General features: G+C 38.7%; 1 long non-coding RNA gene across 7 annotated transcripts in view; it reads left to right on the top strand.

Moving 5' to 3' along the window:
• LOC129643556 (uncharacterized) overlaps window positions 1-19,747 on the top strand; it is a 79,719-nt gene that overhangs the window by 37,965 nt on the left and 22,007 nt on the right. For 4 of the 7 annotated variants that reach the window (XR_008710374.1, XR_008710373.1, XR_008710368.1 and 1 more), the window contains exons 3-4: window positions 1,377-1,530; window positions 9,721-9,850. The exons of 2 other annotated variants lie outside the window; for them this stretch is intronic. This is a non-coding gene — a long non-coding RNA (uncharacterized LOC129643556). The remainder of the gene's footprint in view (window positions 1-1,376; window positions 1,531-9,720; window positions 9,851-19,747) is intronic. One more of the 7 variants, XR_008710369.1, reaches the window with a different exon arrangement.

The following is a 19,747-nucleotide window of genomic DNA, read 5'->3' as shown; positions in this document are numbered from 1 at the left end:
TAAAGAAAGATGCCCACTAATTCCCAGATAATTAAACCTTTTTCTCAGGAAATACGAATAGAAACAGACAGTAAAAAGATGCAGAATATGTACAAATAAAAAGCATAAGAATATAATTATCTGCAGATGTTATAATTGTCTCCTTGAAAATCTAACATAATTAACCAAAAAGACTATAAATAAAAGTAATTCAATAAAGTGTCATAATATAAAATTAATATACCAAAATTTGTTGCCATTCTATAGATGAACAAAGTCAGTAAGAAAAATAATGATGGTTAAAAAGATCCTGTTTATAATAGCAACAACAAAAACAGTACAATTATAGTAATAAATTTAACAAGGAATGTTCAAGAAGAAAATTTATAAACTTATTGACAGTTGTGAAAGATATTTCAAACAAATGAGAAAGCTTTTTTACCTTCTGCTTACATAGGGCTACTCTCTCACAAAGTTTTTTTTCCTCTCAAATTAATATAAATAAAATATTAGCCCCCCCAAACATCAGCAGGTCACCTAACCAATGTGATTCTGAAACTCATGGAAAAATTAAGAAAAAGATATATCCAGGAAAAACTTGAAAAAGAGATGTCACAGGGGAAAATTTTGGTATGAATTACTAATATATGAATAAACTGATTAATGAAATAGAAAAATGAGTCCAGAAATAGATTCATATATTCTGGAATTTTAGTATATGTTAGAGATGAATTGCATTCAACAGTGGAGAAAACAAGTTATTTTGTAAATGGTTTTAGGACAACTGAATAAATTTGCAGAAAAACATTATTTTCTTCTTACTCTGAACAAAGTTCTCTTAGATCAAACATTAAAATTAAAAAAAAAGAAATATGAAAGTTATAGAAGACAATATAATATAAAAGAGTTATATTTATTAGAGTAGAAGACTTTCTTAAATGCTACACAAAGTCCTAGAGACATTCACATCAGAGAGATAAACTAGATTTCATAAAAATTTAAGAAGCAAACTCAACAACAAAAACTTAAATTAAGTCAAACTACAATTGATCACCTGAGATCCTTTACATATCAGGTGCAGAATGTGAATTTTCATAATGATTAAATTATACCTAGAAATGAATAGAGAATGACTGACAATGAGGCGCCATAGAGGCTGCAAAGATTATGTACTGCATAAATCCAGGGAGGTCATTCATATAGAAGTGAATCTTACACACAGTAAGACTGCCTACTTAAGACAGCCTTAGTCAGCTGCACAGTGGAAGTAGGGTTAAAGAAAAGCAACGAAAAGATACACCGGACATAGCTGTCTTGAAAAAATTTTAGGTTGTTCATTTAAAAACTGAAAATTGATTTTAAAATGGGTTACTGTTTTTTAAAATTTATTTTCTCAGTAAAATTGTACAGAAAACAGTTGACTAACAGACGTAGTTGGGACGTCTATGGCTGTCCAGTGTGTAACACTTCACCTTCCAAGGCAAGGAGTGTGGATTCCATCCTAACCAGGGAGATTGGATCTCACATGCCTTTTGGCCAGACAACCAAAAGGTAAAATGGAAAGTATATTGTAAATTCAATAAACATTTTAAAAACGGTTCACTTCAAAAAAAAAAAAAGAGAGAAATGGTTACTTTCATGTATTATTTGAGGAATGCAAATTGGCTCAAGTTCTATGAGTCAGTTTGTCAAATATTTATTAAAAATAATATGTGAATATTGAAATTTTCCCATTTAAATTAATTTTATTTATTGAAGTATAGTAGAATATGAAAAGGTAAAAAGATAGGACACTGAAAGATGAACTCCCCAGTTTGGTAGGTGCCCAATATGCTACTGGAGTAGAGTGGAGAAATAACTCCAAAAAGAATGAAAAGATGGAGCCAAAGAAATAACAGCACCCAGTTGTGGATATGACTGGTGATGGAAGTAAAGTCTCATGCTGTAAAGAGCAATATTGCATAGGAACCTGGAATGTTAGGTCCATGAATCAAGGCAAAATCACTTCAGTCCAGTTAGGTGGCTCAGTCATGTCCGACTCTTTGCAACCCCATGAACCACAGCAGACCAGGCCTCCCTGTCCATCACCAACTCCTGGAGTTTACGCAAACTCATGTCCATTGAATTGGTGATGCCATCCAACTATCTCATCCTCTGCCATGCCCTTCTCCTCCTGCCTTCAATCTTTCCCAGAATCAGTGTCTTTTCAAATGAGTCAACTCTTTGCATGAGGTGGCCGAAGTATTGGAGTTTCAGCTTCAACATCAGTCCTTCCAATTAACACCCAGGACTGATCTCCTTTAAGATGGACTGGTTGGATCTCCTTGCAGTCCAAGGGACTCTCAAGAGTCTTCTCCAACACCACAGTTCAAAAGCATCAATTCTTTGGCACTCAGCTTTCTTCACAGTCCAACTTTCACACCCATACATGACCACTGGAAAAACCATAGCCTTGACTAGATGGACCTTTGTTGGCAAAGTAATGTCTCTGCTTTTTAATATGCTGTCTAGTTTGGCCATAACTTTCTTTAATTTCGTGGCTGCAATCACCATCTGCAGTGATTTTGGAGCTCCAAAAAATAAAGCCACCCACTGTTTCCCCATCTATTTGCCATGAAATGATGGGACTGGATGCCATGATCTTAGTTTTCTGAATGTTGAGTTTTAAGCCAACTTTTTCACTCTCCTCTTTCACTTTCATCAAGAGGCTCTTTAGTTCCTCTTCACTTTCTGGCATAAGGGTGGTGTCATCTACGTATCTGAGGTTATTGATATTTCTTCCGCCAATCTTGATTCCAGCTTGTGCTTCCTCCAGCCCAGCATTTCTCATGGTGTACTTCACATATAAGTTAAAGAAGCAGGGTGACAATATACAGCCTTGACATACTCCTTTTCCTTTTTGGAACCAGTGTGTTGTTCCATGTCCAGTTCTAACTGTTGCTTCCTGACCTGCATACAAATTTCTCAAGAGGCAGATCAGGTGGTCTGGTATTCCCATCTCTTTCAGAATTTTCCACAGTTTATTGTGATCCACACAGTCACAGGCTTTGGCATAGTCAATTGAAAGTAGTCAAACAGGAGATGCCAAGAGTGGATATTGACATTTTAGGAATCAATGAAATAAAATGGACTGGAATGGGTGAATTTAAGTCAGATGATCATTATATCTGCTACTGTGGGCAAGAATCCCTTAGAACAAATGGAGTAGCCATCATAGTCAACAAAAGAGTCTGAAACGCAGTACTTGGATACAGTCTCAAAAATGACAGAATGATCTCTGTTCATTTCCAAGGCAAACCATTCAATATCACAGTAATCCAAGTCTATGCCCTGATCAGTAAAGCTGAAGAAGCTGAAGTTGAACAGTTCTATGAAGACCTACAAGACCTTCTAGAACTAACACCCACAAAAGATGTCCTATTCTTTATAGGGGATTTGAATGCAAAAGTAGAAAGTCAATAAATAATCTGGAGTAACAGGCAAATTTGACCTTGGAGTACAGAATGAAACAGGGCAAAGGCCAATAGAGTTTTCCAAGAGAATGCCCTGGTCACGGGAAACACTCTCTTCCAACAACACGAAAGAAGACTCTACATATGGACATCACCAGATGGTCAACACTGAAATCAGATTGATTATATTCTTTGCAGCCAAAGATGGAGAAACTCTATGCAGTCAGCAAAAACATGACTGGGAGCAAACTGTGGCTCAGATTATGAACTCCTTATTGCCAAATTCAGACTTAAATTGAAGAAAGTTGGGAAAAACACCAGACGATTCAGGTAAGACCTAAATCAAATCCCTTATGATTATACAGTGAAAATGACAAATAGATTCAAGGGATTAGATTTGACAGACAGAGCGCCTGAAGAACTATGGATGGGCTTTCGTGACATTGTACAGGAGGCAGTTATCAAGAACAATCCCAAGAAAAAGAAATATAAAAAGGCAAAATTGTTGTCTGAGGAGGCCTTTCAAATAGCTGTGAAAGGAAGTGAAAGGCAAAGGAGAAAAGGAAAGACATACCGTTTGAATGTAGAGTTCCAAAGAATAGCAAGGAGAGATAAGAAAGCCTTCCTCAGTGATCAATGCAAAGAAATAGAGGAAAACAAAGAATGGGAAAGACTAGAGATCTCTTCAATAAAATTAGAGATACCAAAAGAACATCTCATGCAAAGATGGGCTCGATAAAGGACAGAAATGGTATGGACCTAACAGAAGCAGAAGATACTAAGAAGAGGTGGCAAGAATACACAGAAGAACTATACAAGAAAAGATCTTCATGACCCGGATAACCACAATGTTATGATCACTTACCTAAAACCAGACATCCTGGGTTTCAAAGTCAAGTGGGCCTTAGGAAGCATCACTGCAAAGAAAGCTAGTGGAGGTGATGCAATTCCAGTTGAGCTATTTAAAATCCTAAAAGATAATGCTATTAAAGTGTTGCACTCAATATGCCAGTTAATTTGGAAAACTCAGCATTGGCCACAGGACTGGAAATGATCAGTTTTGATTCCAATACCAAAGAAAGGCAATGCCAAAGAATGCTCAAACTACTGCACAATTGGACTCATCTCACACACTAGCAAAGTAATGCTCAAAATTATCCAGCAGTCTTCAACAGTATGTGAACCATGAAATTCCAGATGTTCAAGCTGGTTTTAGAAAAGGCAGACAAACCAGAGATTATATTGCCAACATATGTTGGATCATCAAAAAAGCAAAGAGTTCCGGAAAAACATCTACTTCTGCTTTATTGACTATACCAAAGCCTTTGACTGTGTGGATAACAACAAACTGTGGACAATTCTTCAACAGTAAGAATACCAGACCACCTTACCTGCCTCCTGAGAAATCTGTAAGCAAGTAAAGAAGAAACAGTTAGAACTGGACATGGAACAACAGACTGGTTCCAAATTAGGAAAGGCGTACGTCAAGGCTGTATATTGTTACCCTGGTTATTCAACTTATATGCGGAGTACATCATGAGAAATGCTGGACTGTATGAAGCAAAAGCTGGAATCACAATTGCCGGGAGAAATATCAATAACCTCAAATATGCAGATGACACCACCCTTATGGCAGAAAGTGAAGAACTAAAGAGTCTCTTGATGAAAGTGAAAGAGGAGAGTCAAAAAATTGGCTTAAAACTCAACTTCAAAAAATGAAGATCACGGCATCTGGTCCTATCACTTCATGGCAAATAGATGGGGAAACAATGACAGACTTTATTTTTGGGGGCTCTAAAATCACTGCAGATGGTGATTGCAGCCATGAAATTAAAAGACACTTTCTCCTTGAAGAAAAGTTATGGCCAACCTAGACAACATATTAAAAAGCAGAGACGTTACTTTGTCAACAAAGATCTGTCTATTCACAGATATGGTTTTTCCTGTAGTCATGTATGGATGTGAGAGTTGGACTATAGAGAAATCTGAGAGCCAAAGAACTGATGGTTTTGAATTGTGGTGTTGGAGACTCTTGAGAGTCCTTTGGACTGCAAGGAGGTTAACCAGTCCATCCTAAAAGAAATCAGTCTTGAATATTCATTGGAAGAACTGATACTTAAGCTGAAACTCCCATACTTTGGCTACCTGATGCAAAGAGCTGACTCATTTGAAAAGACCCTGATGCTGGGAAAGATTGAAGGTGGAAGGAGATGGGGACAACAGAGAAAGATGGTTAGGTGGCATCACTGGCTCAGTAGACCTGAGTTTAAGTAAACTCTGAGAGTGGTGATGGACATGGAGGCCTGGCCTGCTGCAGTCCATGAGGTTGCAAAGAGTTGGACAGGACTGAGCAACTGAACTGAACTGATAGTTGACCTATATTAATTTCAAGTGTATGCCATAGTGATTTGATATCTTTATAGATTACACATATAACAAAGCTATTATAAAACATTGACTATTTTCCCTGTGTGCACGTTACATCCCTGTGACTTACGTATTTTATAACTGTGCATTTTTACCTCTAAGCCCCTTCACCTGTTTCACCCCTGCTCCCATCTCTCTCCCCTGTGGTAGTCACTAGTTTGTTTTCTGTTTTTGTTTTGTTCACAGTTCATTTGTTTTCTTTAGATTCTACATATAAGTGAAAATATTTGTTTTTCTCTAATTTATGAAGTATAATATCCTCCAGGTTCATCCATGTTGTTGCACATGGTAAGATTTCATTCTTTTTTATGTCTGAGTAATATTCTATTATATATATGTATATGCCACATCTTCTTCATGTGTTGATGGCCACTTAGCTTGCCTCCGTATCTTGGTTATTAAAAATAATTCCATTCCTAGGTATTCATTCAAAGAAAATAAAAACACTAATTTGAAAATATACATGCACCCCAGTGCTCATCACAACACTCTGTGTAAATATCTTTTGATTGGGCAATCCTGTTTTTCAGAATTTATCCCATGAGTATATTTATATATGTCCCAAATGACATCCATTCAAAGATGCATTACATTATGGTCTGTAATAGCACAGAATGAGAACAACTTAAACATTTTCAACAAGGATTGATAGATAAATTAATGAAAATACTATGACTATTAAATGGAATATTATATTGCACCAAAGAGTGAATTGTCCCTGTAGGTATTAATATGAAATAATTTTTTATTTATCTCTTCATGCACATATCTGTCTTTGTATCTATCAATCTGTTTACCTACCTATAATCAATCTATTGCCTATTATCTATTCCTATTTTTATATTTTCTATGTATATGTAAGTGACAAAAGATTTAGAATAGGAAAGTCATCATTCATATGTGTGTGTTTCTCTTTTTGTATCTATGCAGTGAGTATCTTCAGCAGGCTATACTAAACACTGGAAGCATCAGTTGCCTCCAGGAAAGATGACTAACTGGCTGAGACATATATATCTATTTCATGGTATACCTTTTTGTTCTCTTTGCTTTTTTACCCATGTGTGTATGATATGTATTTAAACTAGCTAAATAAAAATATAAACAAATTCTTGCTTATGATGTCATTTATGTCAATTGCATACCTTAGATGTAAAGATGCAGAATGAGAAGCTTTTGAGTGACAGAGGTAAAACATTCAGTAGGTGTGTTTATCAAGAATTATCAAATAAATGCAACAAAGTATTACAGAAAATCTATCTGAACCCCAAAGCAACACCTTATACACTATAGAGGATGTCATCTTAAATATTTGCAGCCCCTATTAGAAATTAGCATGTAGTGATTGTTGTCCTTCAGTTGCTCAGTCGTGTCTGACTCTTTGCAACCCCATGGACTGCAGCACATCAGGCTTCCCTGTCCTTCACCATCTCTTGAAGCTTGTTCAAACTCTTATCCATTGAGTCTGTGATACCACTCAACCATCTCTTCCTCTGTCATCCCCTTCTCCTCCTGCCTTCAATCTTTCCCAGCATCAGGGTCTTTTCTAATGATAGCATATAGTGATAGCTCTTTCTAAATAAAAAAGAGTAAAGTAACGATATTGATTTGAAATAAATTTAAACAAAAACAACCAAATGTGCCCATACAAATGGCAAGAGTCCCAGGGAGAAGATTGAGATTATGCTATTAACCTTGTTTCCTCCTTTGTGCTTTCAGAACATCTGTTAAAGAACATACTTTTCTTTTTATTTTATTATGTTATAGTTTGTTTTTACTGGAATTAATTTTTGTGGATTGAAACTCTGCTCTGCCAGTTACTAGGTACATGAACTTTCAGAGTTTTCTCAACCTCCTTAAGCCTCAGTTGCTTCATGTATAAAATGGTGAAAATAGTAGACCTTGCCTCTAGAGTAAATGTATATAAAATGTAGATTTATATAAAATATAATATGATAATAAACTATCAATATGTTTGCTTCCTTGCATTCTTTACTTCTTTTCCTGTCTTTGTTTCTTTTACCTATGTACTACTACTACTACTAAGTCACTTCAGTCGTGTCCGACTCTGTGTGACCCCATAGACGTCAGCCCATGAGGCTCCCCCATCCCTGGGATTCTCCAGGCAAGAACACTGGAGTGGGTTGCCATTTCCTCTCCAATGCAGGAAAGCGAAAAGTGGGAGTGAAGTCACTCAGTCGTGTCCGACTCTTAGCGACCCCATGGACTGCAGCCCACCAGGCTCCTTCGTCCATGGGATTTTCCAGGCAAGAGTACTGGAGTGGGGTGCCATTGCCTGTGTTGTTTCCTATATTCCTTGTTTCCTCCCGTCCTTCCTTCTTTTTTCCCTTTCTCTTCATGTATTTATTTACCTCTCTCCTACATTATCCAAGTATATTTTGGAATAGTCCACAAATCACAGGATACAGCCGTTGTAGCCTAGTTAGCTCATTCCCATCTCCTATGATAGGCTTTGTGTGGGTAGGATCAGGTCCGAAGCTCTTCTCTATTGTTCTGGGTTCCAGAGCCCTGTGTCTGCACTCCTCCACTCACTTGAGTCACCCTTCCTGACACACTGGGGCCCTCTGGCCACACTCTCCTGCCTTTTCACTCTAGCAGCAGCCAGTTGCCAGGCTACTTTGTCTCCCAGTGGTCATCAGTCTGACTGCAGTCCAACTTCTCACTGATATTTCACAGCTGGATATTCCTGCCTTGCCTCTGAGCAAATTCACATAAAAGGGGTCATTAGAGGCTGAGAAGGAGCACACTCTACAGAGAAGTTTGAATACTTAACAAAAGTAAGACATTATTTAATTCTTCCATTTATACTCCAGAAAATAATTCCTTTATAGCATAGTCATGGTCACTCATATCCAGCAACACTGTCACTACCTATCTTTTGACACAGTTCAAGCCCCAACAACTTAAGTCTTTTCTTATCCACAAAGATGACAAACTTCCTCCCATTCTGCTAAAGGCCAGTTTTTCTGCCTTCCCCAGGGCCAGTTACATAATTTGTGTTCACTTAAATATCAGAATTCACTCACATGGTACTATGGTGAACATGCCCAAACCACACAGTTCAGAAGTTAGGCATCTCTGCTGCTGCTACTGCTAAGTCACTTCAGTTGTGTCTGACTCTGTGCGACCCCATGGATGGCAGCCCACCAGTCTCCTCTGTCCCTGGGATTCTCCAGGCATGAATACTGGAGTGGGTTGCCATTTCCTTCTCCGATGCATGAATGCATGCTAAGTCGCTTCCATCATGTCCGACTCTGTGCGACCCTATGGACAGCAGCCCACCAGGCTCCTCCGTCCACAGGATTCTCTAGGCAAAAATAAGGAAGCTGCTTTCTCTAGAAGTGCCTGTCTGTGGAAGTGCCTGATCTGTATGATTTCTGCAGAGAGCCTCAGAGGATGCAGTCATGGAGGGCACAGCAAATGAAGAAGTGTTTAGGAGCAAGGACAAGCTGCTGAACCAGACCAGCCTGGGATGAAAGCAGACTCCTGCTTTCTGGAGGGGAGGAGAAGGAGGAGGGCCCTTTGACTGGAGGATGAACAAAGCCATGTAATGAGGAAATTACCAGTTCTCCAGTTCTGGTAATGGGACCCAGAGGATATTAAAAGCTGAAAATGACTACATTTTTAGACAGAGTATATTCAGCTGAACTTTTCTAAGTTAGGGAAACAGAAAACAGATAACATTTTGTGCATTATCTTTATCTCATTTATTTAAAACCAAGTCATATGGGACTAAAAATTAATTAGAAGAGTAAACTTATTGTGATGAAAACCATGTAATATATTTCTAGACCAAATATTAAAAATAAACTGAATTATATGGGCTAAATATTTTTTATTACAGAGAATAATGGGTTTTAAAGAAATGGTTCCTGTAAGAGTGGCAAGAATTCAAGGGTGTTGGACGCAACACCTGGTGATCTTTTTAATTTCCTTCCTAAGAGTTGTTCCTCAGTGCGTGACCCTACTATCAGGTGAGTGGCTGTATTATCACTCAAATTAGTGTCTTTAAATTAATTAGCTGGAGTCAGTGTTTTACAGCCCCATTAGAATTCTAACTAGTTTATCTTTAGTTGTATTTTTAATGTTTAGATAATGGATAAGCAACACTAGTAAATAATCTAGTAATATACTCTGAGTCAAAGATAAAAAAAAAAACACAGACTTCAAACAATTAAATCACATTTTTATTTACTTATTCTTATTTGCTATGTGTATGTCAGAGAATTCTCTGAGATAATGTCTGTTAGAAATATGTCAACTCTTGGGCCAAAGAACTAAATAGACATTTCTCCAAAGAAGACATACAGATGGCTAACAAACACATGAAAAGATGCTCAACATCACTCATTATCAGAGAAATGCAAATCAAAACCACTATGAGGTACCATTTCACACCAGTCAGAATGGCTGCGATCCAAAAGTCTACAAGTAATAAATGCTGGAGAGGGTGTGAAGAAAAGGGAACCCTCTTGCACTGTTGGTGGGAATGCAAACTAGTACAGCCACTATGGAGAACAGTGTGGAGATTCCTTAAAAAACTGGAAATAGACCTGCCTTATGATCCAGCAATTCCACTGCTGGGCATACACACTGAGGAAACCAGAAGGGAAAGAGACACGAGTACCCCAATGTTCATCGCAGCACTGTTTATAATAGCCAGGACATGGAAGCAACCTAGATGTCCATCAGCAGATGAATGGATAAGAAAGCTGTGGTACATATACACAATGGAGTCTTACTCAGCCATTAAAAAGAATACATTGGAATCAGTTCTAATGAGGTGGATGAAACTGGAGCCTATTATACAGAGTGAAGTAAGCCAGAAAGAAAAACACCAATACAGTATACTAACGCATATATATGGAATTTAGAAAGATGGTAACAATAACCCTGTGTACGAGACAGCAAAAGAGACACTGATGTATAGAACAGTCTTATGGACTCTGTGGGAGAGGGAGAGGGTAGGAAGATTTGGGAGAATGGCATTGAAACATGTAAAATATCATGTATGAAATGAGTTGCCAGTCCAGGTTCGATGCACGATACTGGATGCTTGGGGCTGGTGCACTGGGACGACCCAGAGGGAGGGAATGGGGAGGGAGGAGGGAGGAGGGTTCAGAATGGGGAACACGTGTATACCTGTGGTGGATTCATTTTGATATTTGGCAAAACTAATACAGTTATGTAAAGTCTAAAAATAAAATAAAATTAAAAAAAAAAAAAAAACAAAAACAAATATGTCAACTCTTGCATGGCCATGAGACCCTATTTAGATGGTTTCACTTGTCCTCAGGGCTATACTTTTTTTTCTTCGTCTCCAAAAAGGCTGTTCTTTGTCTAAGAACTGTATTCTCTCAGCCCACACTTACCCTGCCAGTTCCTTGTCTGACTCACTCCTGTCACACTCGTGATGTACTGACAGGCTACCTGCTGGCTCTCAAAAATGGGGAAGATTCTATCCTGTTTAAAATTTAAGTGATCCATGAGCATACTTTTCTTCTTCTTTATGTATTACAGTCGTGCCCAATGATTAGAAAGCATTCCTTTGATACGATAGTTAGGCATGCCCACTGTCACTCCCTTCTCTCATCAGTCTCAACAGTGGGCAGTTTCGTATCATATGACTTGTGCAGTGGAATGTGCTGCCAACGTATCTTCCCTGCCACCTTATTCCATGGACCTCACTAAATTATATGCCCAAGTAATAGTGCTCTTAAGTGTACTTGTACCACTTCTCAAACTGCTCTTTTGAAAATCCGTGTCCTGCTTTCACAGGAAACATCTGCTCCATCCTCCCCATCCTCTTCTTTTTTGTCTGTTTGTTTGGCCATGACATAGCTAGAAGGCTGTGTAGCACAGCAGAATAAACCCTGGTTTGGGATGAAAAAGACTTGATCTCTGAATTTTCCACTTTTTAGTAATTTAAGCCCCATAACCTTTGTTTTTCCCACCTGGAAATTGGAAATAATAATATCTATATCATGAGTTCATTTGGACAGCTTTATGCATTAATACAGATGAGTCTGACTGGTGTACAATATAGTAGTGGCAATTATTGAGGCAAGGAAATTCACCGATTTTTAAAGTAAATTTAGTGTAAAGGAAAGGATCACAGACACAAGTCAGGATGTGACTTCTGTTCATAAGAGAGAGAATGAGGACCTGTCTTAGTCTTGCTGGGGCTGTTATGAAACACCATAATTTGGGTGGCTTATAAATGACAGACAGTATTTCTCACAGTTTTGGAGGCTAGGAATTCTAAGATCAAGGTGCCCACATATTCCGTGTCTGGCTGAGGCCCACTTCTTGCTTTATAGACTGTGTCTTTTCTCTGTGTGCTCAACTGGTGGAAGGCAAGAGGGATCTTTCTGGGATTTCTTTTATAAGGGCACAAATCCCATTCATGAGTACTCCATCACCCTAGTGAGCACACCTAGTCACTCCCAGAGCCCTCACTTCTAAATACTTTCACACTGGGGATTAGGATTCAACATATGAATTGTGGGAGTATACAACCATTCGGACGATAGTTTCTTTACCGACTGAGCTTATATATATATATATATATATATATATATATATATACATACACATACATACATACATATACACACACCATATTTATATATATAAATATGGTGTTTCAGATGGCAAAGAGTCTCCCTGCCATGCGGGAGACCTGGGTTCAGTTCCTAGGTTGGGAAGATCCCCTGGAGAATGGAATGGTAAGCCATTCCAGTATTATTGCCTGGAGAAACCCATGGAGAGAGGAGCCTGGCAGGACACAGGCCATGGGGTCACAAAGAGTCGGACATGACTGAGTGACTTTCACTTTCATTCATATATAAATATATATAGCTGGTTTTAATGTGTTAAGTTTGATTTGTCTGTAGGACATAGTGGATTCATGAAGCATCTGACTAAGAATTGGATATATAACTCTGAATCTCAGGAGAGGTTTCTGGGCTGGAGAATCATGATTTGTCATTACTACCTAGTGGGAGGTGAAGGTACCAGGATTTGTGAGGCCACTAAGGGGACCGCATGGAATGAGACAAGCAAGGTTCTAATTGTTTAACTCAAGAAGTTTTCAGTTTCATGTTTCAAGTCCCAGTATCCAGGACTTTAAAAAATCACATTGCTCATTCAGTTTGTTTTTCTGTGATATGTGTGGAGTGTCCCCAGATACTAACATATGTAAAATGGTATCGCATTAGGTGCAGCACTTGCAGTATTACTGGATACCTGACTTTTAACAATTTACTGGGCTTTACTAATTCACTATAAATATTTCTTTGCCATTGACCAAAATAGAAACCATTACATTGATAACTGGAGAAGGAAATGTGAACCCACTCCAGTATTTTAACAGCTTTGCAGAAAAAAAATGTTTTTAAAATCAGGAAGCAGATTACAATTATAACATTGAAATGTGGAAAATATATGCACTTTGGCGTTGAATAAATACAATGTACTTGTATAACAGTGCCAGGAAATTTAACTTGTAACTTTATAAAGGACACCTTCATGAAATGAGAACTATGTATATTTCACTACACAGATAATTTAAGCAAATGTGAATACTTTATGGCAAAAATTCATTATCAAATTTTAGTGTTTCTTAACTAAAATAATAAACCTCTACAGGAAAATTTAAGAGAATAGTCCTTGATTCTGTAGACTTTTTTTTTTTTTCTTCTTCCAATGTTCTAAACTATGATTATTCATTTCCCTTAGAGGAAAGTCTATAAAACTTCATTTGTGGACTGTTTGTGTATGTCAATTATAGTATGTGACTACCCAGAATATTTTCACTGAATCTCTTACTGAGGGAAGTTTTTCCAGATGAAGTAAGCGGGAACAGAGTTCACAAGACCACCTTTACTTCTGTTACTAATTGTAAGATTCTGGGGTGTTCCACAAACCACACTCTAAGTAATTCATTAGACTCATGAAACAGTCCAAAAGCTGTTAAACTGACATTGATAGTTAATTACAGGGAAAGCATATAGATCAAAATCAGCTGATGGAAGAGATGGATAAGTTAGAGACCAAACACAGAGCTTCCGGGCCCCCTCTCCCTGTGCAGTCAGGACAGAGTTGTTTTCTGGCATTATGAAGCATCACCAGCCAGAGAAGCTCACCTGAGTCTTGGTGTCTGCTGCTACTGCTGCTGCTAAGTCGCTTCAGTCACAGACGGCAGCCCACCAGGCTCCCCCGTCCCTGGGATTCTCCAGGCAAGAACACTGGAGTGGGTTGCTATTTCCTTCTCCAATGCAGGAAAGTGAAAAGTGAAAGTGAAGTCGCTCCGTTGTGTCCCGTGTCTGACTTTTAGCAACCCCATGGACTGCAGCCTACCAGGCTTCTCTGTCCATGGGAGTTTCCAGGCAAGAGTACTGGAGTGGGATGCCATTGCCTTCTCTGTCTTGATGTCTAGTGACCTTATTAGAGCTCTATCTTGTGGGGGTGGTTGGCCATCCACATGGCTGATCTGTTTCCAGATCCTCAGTGGGTCAAGTTGTGTGACCCAAAGTACCCACCCCAAGTCACACTGTTGGTGTGGCTTCCATGCCCTACCCTGCATCATTATCGTTCCTATCTTATTGGCCCAGGGACCACAGCCAAACATAGATATTCTTGTCAGGCATGACATTTTAAGGATTTAGAGATTATCTCCCAAATGCTGAAGGCAAAAGACAGACCTCTCTTTAGTCAAGGTTAAATTCTTCATTGCACACAGTTCTCCTGTTTTCTCTGGTGGCTCCTCCCCTTCTCTTTGTGAAGGAGCTAGTATTTATGTCTCTTATACTTTGTCTGCTGGGGTGGGACATGTCACCCAGCTTGACCAGTCAGCAGTTTCCATGAGAATTTTGTTTTGGACATAGGGATGTAATCTACAGTGTGTTTCAATTACCACTCTGTTACGTGATTGGCTTTCCTGGTGGCTCAGACAATAAAGAATCCACCTGTAATGCAGGAGACCCAGATTTGATCCCTGGGTCGGGAAGGTCCCCCTGGAGAAGGAAATGGTTACCCACTCCAGTACAGTCCATGGTGTTGCAGAGTTGGACATGACTGAGCGACTTCACACTTTTTTATGTGAATTAAGTCTTAGTGCAACAGAAGAAATCAGAGAAAACTGGAGAGAAGTAGAGAGACAGAAAACAAAAGAGGGATACAGACATGGAGATGAAAATAGGAGTGAACTCAGACACCCCCCTGCCCCCCGCCTTGAGGCTTTGTGTCAATGTGAGTCTACATCTTGGTTGGTTGTGTATAGTATATATCAACTGTGCATGCTGCATCTCCAGCATCTTCTGGATCTCCTGCTTTGGCAGATAGGTTCTTTACTGCTAGCACCACCTGAGAAGCCCAGTACAGGGCATATATACAGTTAAATCTCCTTCTTTACCTCCAGTATTTTGGAGTAGAGTTTTTCACCTGTAACAGAAAGGCCTGTGACTAATACAAAGGTCCAAAGTATAAACATCAGTTATTGTTGGGAAGCAGTTGGAACTAGAGAGCTCACTGACAATTTAAACACTTAGGTCTAGGTGGAGTAATAAACAAGCCATTCTATTCTGTTAAGTTCTTATGACCTAATCCCTAGAGTATGAGTCCTTTTTCATAGTGAAACTCCCTGTCTCTGGCTTTACTTAGCTTGGTCCTACATCCTTAATAAGAGATACTACTTGTGTGTTTGCTGAGTTTCTAATAAGGCTTTAGAGGAAAGGCTGCATCAAAAGTTCCAGAACGTCTGTATGCATCTAATTTGCCATTAGACCCTCCTGTATCCACCCTTTCATTAAATGGTAACTCGTGAAAGAAGAAATTTGCTAAAACAGATTTTGGAAACAGAAGTGAAGCTTAAAATAACAATGTTTAATATAAAATGTGTTAAAAGTTAGCAGTGGTTCTGAAGTATATCCATGCCTCTCTGGTGTTTAGGTCTTGTAAAAAATAGATGTAACCTATGTTTCAAACTTTATTTACATATGTAGACCAGGAACACCTGTTCTAGGAGTAATACCATGGGCCTAGCTCTGACAGAACACCTTGGAGAATGTGCTCTTTCTAACATATGGTGTCTTATCTCACACATGTAATATACAACACAGCCTTGTAAAATTAGTGCACGTAGGCATACACTCCTCATACAGAGCTCTGACATGTAAGCCCTCATGGTTTTGATTCAGAAATATGTAACAGTGGTCTTGGACAGTTGGTGATGAATATGTAGCTTTATGTACTCCTGTTCACAAAACCGAAGGAATGCCCAGATGTCCATTAGGAATAGAATGAATTAACTGTATTATAGATATACAATAAATGTCATACTGCAATGAACATGATGAATTATAGATGCATATAACAAGAGTGAATCATAAGAGATAATATTGAATTAAAGAAGCAAAACATCATATAATAAATATTTTATTATTCTCCTTACATAAACTTCAAAAAACAGGTAAAATTAAACTATGTTGTTTAGGAGTATGCAATTTGGTTAGCAAACTATATGATACATATGTGGGAATTAAATTCCATGAAGTTCAGTTGTATTGGTACTCCGAGGGAGGAGGGAATGGATTTTGTTTGACAAGGAACATGCAGAGGGCATCTTGAATCCTGTTGATATTTATTCATTTTTTCTTGCCTTGGACAGAGGTTAAATAGGTGTCTAATTTACAGTTCATTAAATTGCACATTTATGCTTTATGTACTTTTCTGTACATTTGTAATATTCCAGATAAAAGAGGTTTTAAAAATGACAGCAAGATGGTCCCTGGTACAGAAGGAAAGAGACAAGAAGAGAAGTCTGCCACTCCTGGTCACCACACAGGACTGACTGAGCCCTGGGTTTTTCTTCCAGTGATGTGACCTTGGGGTGACTGAGATCTCAGAGAGGAAGATAAGAGAGAGTGGTTCTTGCCGAGAAGGGAACTGTTTTCTGGACACCCTTTTTAATCTCCAGGGTGAGCATACTGGGTGTCTGCCCAGTAACATTACCCCATAGCAGGGTGTGCCCACTATAGACTCTGTTTATAAGGGCTCTGGACTTCCCTGGTGGCTCAGATGGTAAAGAATCCACTTGAAATGAGGGAGACCTGGATTTAATCCCTGGGTTGGGAAGATACCCTGGAGAAAGGAATAACTACCCACTCCAGTATTCTGGCCTGAAGAATCCCATAGACAGAGGAGCCTGGCAGGCTACAGTTCATGGGATCACAAAGAATCAGATGCTGAATGAGCGACTTTGACTTTTTAAAAGTGTCCTGCTCAGTCTACTCACCCTCCCACCAACTCTCTTGGCACAAAACCCAGACAGAAAGGCACTCACTTAAAGCCCTAAGCTAGCACCTTGACCTCTCCCTGAAGCTTCCTCCTGTCAGATGGGCCCCAGCTTTCCCTTTTGCATCAGAGAAGCTATGCCCACCTCCCTTGGCCTGGTGGGAAGTAGGCACAAATCCTCTCACTTTGTATCACATGCTTGAGCCATTTTTCTTTTTCTCTACTCCGCAGTACGGCTCCCCAGGGACGGAGGAAAAAGAAAGTAACTCCTGCTGTGGCTATTGGAAGTCATCAGCAAGCTCCCCACACTGGGCCCTTCTGTTCTAAAATGTGTCTGGCAAATCCCCTAGCAACAGAATTAGTGACTCCCACTAGAATTCTCTGGGTATAGAACCAAGTTGACTGAAATGATAATGTGGACTTCCCTTGCTCAAAAATTATGATGGGAATTTGCTATATGGCTCAGGAAACTCAAACAAGGGGCTCTGTATCAACCTATAGGGGTGGAATGGGGAGGGAGATGGGTGGGAGTTTCAAAAGGGAGGGGATATATGTATACCTATGGCTGATTCATGTTGAGGTTTGACAGAAAACAGCAAAATTCTGTGAATCAATTATCCTTCAATAAAAAATAATTAAAAGAAATTATGATCAAGAAAATCTAAGACTGTTTTGGAGTGAGGGAATCTGTGGTAGAAAATTCATTACTTTGTAATTTTTTTCCAGTTTGAGTACAGTTTTGGATATTTCATAAAGTAATTCCACAATTACATTTGGAAGGAACCCTTACATGGTAGAAATAACATTGATCCCTCTGGGGAGGTCAAGATGTGTGGATAGGAGTCCCTTCCTCTCTAAAGAAAAGTATCTATTGTTAGGTAAGTGCCGGCAAGATAGAAGCAACAAGAACACAAGTTAGAACATGAAAGGAAAGAAACTGCTTAGAGTTCAAAGGAGGCAGAGATTGCATTAATTTAGAGAAAACAGTATAGACTTCAGAGAGCAGAGGGCATCTAGTGTGGACTTGTAGTACGAGTTGTTTCTCGATCATCACAGAAGTTTCAGTGTAGAGGGAACAATACAAGTAAGGACAAAAAGGCAAGATATTCAGGGCTCAGTCTAGGGTGCCTGGGGTACTGGGCATGGACAAGGAGGCCTTGGGTCATTATAGTGAAAGCACTGGGACCAGATGATGAAATGCTATGAATATACCACTGAAGAACTTGGTCTTAAGTTGGAATGCAACATAGGTTTACTGAAGTTTTAGGATAGGAGATGGTGAATACCAAATATATATATTGTTAGAATATGTCTTATTTCTCCCCATGTCTACTCTTATGGGATGAAACAGTAGTTAGTGGTTTACCTTTCTTCTTTTTTTAAAGTTATATATCTTGTTGTTATTCTCTTATATATTTTTTTTCCCAAATCTTTTTTAAGAAACAAGTAGATGTTGTCCTTTCTTGCTCTTGGTTGGCCACAAATAGAAAAACACCTACTATTTCTTCAGACTCTTGATTTGGGGAGCATATCCTCCAGGCTTATGGTTACTTTTGTGTTATGACACTAATATTGAAAACACATATTTCCTAGTTTTGTCTTCCAAGAGCAATATTACCCCAGTAGCAATCAGCATGCCCAGCATCCAGTTCTTGGTTTATCAATACCATTCTCCAATAAAAGGAACTAAGCTTCTTGAAAAGGTATTTGATTGCATAGTCAGGGCAGGAAAAATCCAGAATAGGTATGGAAAATTCAGTAGTTATAGAATTAATGAAATGCAGTTCCTACAACTCAAGGTTTAGGATTTAAGAACTCTTAGCTATTCTAGAAGGTTTTAGATTTTTGCTTATAATCATTTTTCTTCCTTACTGTACTTGGAATTCCAGTTCATATGATAAAATCTTTTATTTTGAAATAACTTAGACTTAAGAATTAATTACAAAAACAGTACAGAGAGTTCTTATTTATTCTTCACCTAGCTTTCCCTCAGGTTGATATCTTATATAACCATAGAACAATTATCAATACTGTTTTCTAAATTACATCCTTTATTTGATTTTCACCAGTTTTTCAAAGAATATCCCTTTTCATGTCTCGGGGTTCAATCTAGGATTCCTTATTGCACTTTATTTTCCTGGGCTCCAGAATCACTGCAGATGGTGACTGCAGCCATGAAATTAAAAAAAACAAAAAAACAAACAAAAAAAAAACACTTGCTCTTTGGAAGAAGAGCCATGACAAACCTAGACAGTGTATTAAAAAGCAGAGACATTACTTTTCTGACAAAGGTCTGTCTAGTCAAAGCTATGGTTTTTCCAGTAGTAATGTATGGATGTGGAGTTGGACCATAACGAAAACTGAGCACTACAGAATTGATTCTCTTGAACTGTGGTGCTGGAGAAGACTCCCAAGAGTCTCTTGGTCTGCAAGGAGATCAAACTAGTCAATCCTAAAGGAAATCAGTCCTGAATATTCATTGGAAGCACTGATGCTAAAGCTGAAGCTCCAATACTTTGGCCACCTGATGCAAAGAACTGACTCACTTGAAAAGACTCTGATGCTGGGCAAGATTG

The sequence above is a fragment of the Bubalus kerabau genome, chromosome 2 (genome assembly GCF_029407905.1).
Source record: "Bubalus kerabau isolate K-KA32 ecotype Philippines breed swamp buffalo chromosome 2, PCC_UOA_SB_1v2, whole genome shotgun sequence".
NCBI lineage: Eukaryota > Metazoa > Chordata > Mammalia > Artiodactyla > Bovidae > Bubalus > Bubalus kerabau.
This window is presented reverse-complemented; position numbering and strand designations above follow the sequence as displayed.